Consider the following 4277-nt stretch of genomic DNA (forward strand, 5'->3'; position numbering starts at 1 on the left):
GGTGGAATTCAATTGTTATTCCTTCTCCGTGTACTCTTTTTCAATTTTTTTTTTTTTTTTTTGGGAATAATTTAAACTAATATTTTTATTAAATAAGTGGATTATAAAAAATTTAAAAAAATGATATAAGCAAATCGAAATATTTATATTTTAGATATTAAATTACATAAGGTTATGAAAGATATTATATTTAATATTAAATTTTATTAAAAATAGTTTAGTCATAAATGTTGTTATTTATAATGCAATATAATATTAAACTAAATAAGATTGTAATATTTAGAACTTAAATGATTATATAGATATCTTTTTCACAGTTTATATATAAATTTACATTCGAGTTTTAATAATATTTTATGACTCTTTTTTAATAACCCAATAAATTTAATTATTTTATTTTATTTATTACGATAATTAATAACTCTGTAAACATATTTTATTTTTTTTTTTTTTTTTTTGAAACAAAGAAGCTCAACATTAAGGTGGAGCAAGTAGCAGTAACAGTAAGAGAAACACAAATAGAAATTAACTGTCATCTAATAAAACAAACAATCCCATGTCATCTTTGGCATAGCCATTAACAACACAAGAGATCTTCATTCTGAAATATTCTCCTGTTTCTTTCCAGCCAAACGTTCTAGATAATCGCAAAATAGCAAATGAACCAAATTCTGGACTCCTCCTTTCTACTGGTTGCACCTGTCCAGCTTAGGAAATGTTCCTTCACAGTACCAGAAAAGGACCATTTTCTGCCAAGGTGAACTAACCATGCACACCAAACCTGCCAAGTAAATTCACATCCCAGGAATAAGTGATGAATATTCTCAACATCCTTTTTACATAGAACACACATATTATCCTCTTGAGTAATTATCCCAAGTCGACACAATCTCTCTTTCGTATGCACCCTGCCAATCAAGGTGAACCACGCAAACAGCTCCACTCTTGGAGGAACTAAGCCCTTTCAAATAGTCTTGGTGAAACTATAACTTGTTATATCCTCTGGTAATGTTTCCTCCTGCAACACCTGCACAAATGAGTTAGTACTAAAAACACCTTGTCTCTCAAACTTCCACACAAGCCAACATCTCTGTCTGCCGATAGTTTAACCGGCCTCAAAGCATCGTGCAACTGATTCACAATTTCCAACTCCCATTGGAATAGCTCACGCCTCCAATGGAAGTTCCAGATCCACTCTATCCCATCCCAAAACCCACAATCTCCAATAAATGATCCTTTTTGGAGTGAAACTGAGAAGAGTCTTGGGAACCTATCCTTCATAGCACCACAACATAACCAAACGTCCTCCCAGAATCGGGTTCTTCTACCATCGTCAACCTCCATGGTGAGTCCATTTATCATATCTTTTACATGTTGCTCCTTGATCTGTAGTTGACAGATATCCTTCCATGGACCTCCTCTAGTAGGTAATGTCTGAGTGGATAGTAGCTCATTAGGATTCAGATTATAAACAGAACAGACTACTTTCTTCCACAGCGGGCAGTCCTCTTTCGAAAACCTCCACCACCATTTAAATAAGAGTGCTGTATTCCAGATCATTGCATCTCCAACACCTAAACCCCCTAACTTTTTTGGAGCCTGAACCACTTCCCATCTAACTAGAGCTATGCCATTACCACCATCCTCCTTACTCCACAAGAATTTTTTCTGTAATGAGATCAATTTTTCAGCAACCGCCTTTGGCATCTTGTACAAACTTAAGTAATATACTGGTAAGCTATTTAAAACTGCTTTGATAAGCACCAGTTTTCCCGCTTTGTTTAGTACTTTTGACTTCCATAAACTTAGTTTCTCTTCCTAAGGTGGTTTATATTGTGTCACAAAATTATTAAACTAATTTGATTAAATTTAATTATCAAACTAACTTGGTGTAATTATGTAACATCACCGTATACTTGTTTTCCAAAAAAAAATGTGATACTCACATTACCATTCATTACAAATATTTTTGTTGAAGATGATCAACGCAATTTTTTTTAAGATTCTTTAAAAATAACTAAAATTGAATAAATAGTCAAATTAGTCTCTATAAAAGATTATCCGTTCTTTAAATTAGTCCCTAAATTTTTTTTAATCAAATTCGTCCTTTAAAGATTTTAAATTAGTCATGTTAGTTCTTTCGTTACTTTATTTGTTGATGGTATCAAAATTTGCTGATGTAACATGTTAAGTGACATTCCAACATACACATATGAGTCTTAATTAACTATTAACATGATTAGTTTATGAAATTAGATCAAATTAATCCCAAATTAAGGGATTCTAATGCCTCAAATTCTCTCCTCAATTAGGTTTTGATTTGATCTAAGTTCATAAACTAATCATGTTAATAGTCAATTAAGACTCCTAGATGTATGTTGGGGTGTCACTTAATATGTGACATTAACAAATTTTGACACTATCAACAAACAAAGTAATAGAAAGACTAATATGACTAATTTAAAATCTTTAAAGCACGAATTTGATTAAAAAAATCTTTCGAGAACCAATTTAAAGAATGAGTAATCTTTGATTAATTTTTAAAATATCTAATTTATAAATTAAAATACTAAAATAGTAATTTAAATAATAAGATATAATTTAAAATTTTATTATTTAGGTTTCATATTTTAACAAAATTAAATAATTTTTTTAATAATACAATCGAAATATCTCTCTTTTTATATAGAATAATGCTACATATTCATGTTTTTTTATTAACCAAGTCCAATTAAGTTAGTCTAAGATAACAAAAATTAGTTATAACTAATATTATTCAAAGTCTTATTGTTTAATTTGGTTAGACTTAGTATTTAAAAATTTTGACTTAGGACTAATTAGTAGGACATATAATCATCACCATTAAATTTCACATGATAAATTGATAGAGGAACATAACGTGTTCAACGTTTACTATTATGGAAGACCAAATTGGTACTTTATTTTTTTCAAGGGCTAATTAATCTGAAATTAAAAACTTCAAGGACCTAATTATCACTTTAGTCAACTTTTTATTATTTTATACTTTTTATTTATGTAGGACTGGTTCTACCGATTCAATCAGTAATTTATCGGTTTAATAAACCAATAACTTGACCGATTCGATCACCGGTTCGGTTCTGACAACTATGACTTCGGCAACTCTTTCTCTATCAGAGAAGTTGCAATTCAGCCGTCCTATTAGAAATATAGAAGGTTTTGGTTGCGAAAAATTGAGACAATTCTTACATTAATTTTTAATTTCTATGAGTAAAGGTACGTTTTCGCACTATAATATATATTCTTTTGAATTACATAATTAAATAAATACTGTAATTATTTTGAGAGACATGTATAAAAGCTAAATTTTAATATGTATTCATATTATAGTAAATATGAACAAGCTTCAAATATTAATAAATAGACTTCCTTCGTCTTCAGACTTTAAAGCCAAGCTGAAAGCCAACTTCTATTCACAAAAAGATAAACACATGTCAAAAAATGCATGAACAAAACAAATCTCTTTAACTCTATACAAATTTATATCTGTGTATTATAACTGATCTTATATATACTAGTGAATCTATTATCTATTATATATTACTTTCTCATTGTAATTAGAATTAATTTTTTTTCTAAAATTAAAGAGTTTTCTTCTCTTCAATACTAATTTTATAACCAAAATATACCACATGTCACTTTGCAATTAAAATCAAATCTTTCTCTCCAAAATTAAAGAGTTCTCCCCTTCTCCATCTTCTTTTCTCCATCTCTCTTATTCCTTCAACCACTCTATTTATTTTATATATCATTATTAATATTAATGACTAATTACTAATTTGACAATCAAAATGTACAACATGACATTCTTTAATTGTATTAAAATTAAAATTAAAATATTAAAATTAAAATTGAAATATACTTATATTATGTATCATATATTACTATCTAATTTAATAATCAAATGTGTCACATGACACTCTCTTATTAAAATTGAGTGAAAATATTTTTTTTCAAAATCAATAAACTCCCTTCCTAAATTCTCTCATCTACCTCTCTCCATTTTTCTATTTTTCTCTACTATTTTTACTCTATATGTAATTTATATTTTATCTTAATAATTTGACAAATCAAAATATGTCATCTGATATTTTTTTACAAATAAAATAAATTTTTTTCTTCTAAAATTAACAAACTCTCACTCTCATTCTTCATTTTTATCTTTCTCTCTCTTTCCTCTTATTCTCTATTTTTGCTATCTTTCTCTTCTACAGAAAACAAAATTAACAAAATAATAT

This window comes from Arachis ipaensis, chromosome B08 (assembly GCF_000816755.2).
Source record: "Arachis ipaensis cultivar K30076 chromosome B08, Araip1.1, whole genome shotgun sequence".
Lineage (NCBI taxonomy): Eukaryota > Viridiplantae > Streptophyta > Magnoliopsida > Fabales > Fabaceae > Arachis > Arachis ipaensis.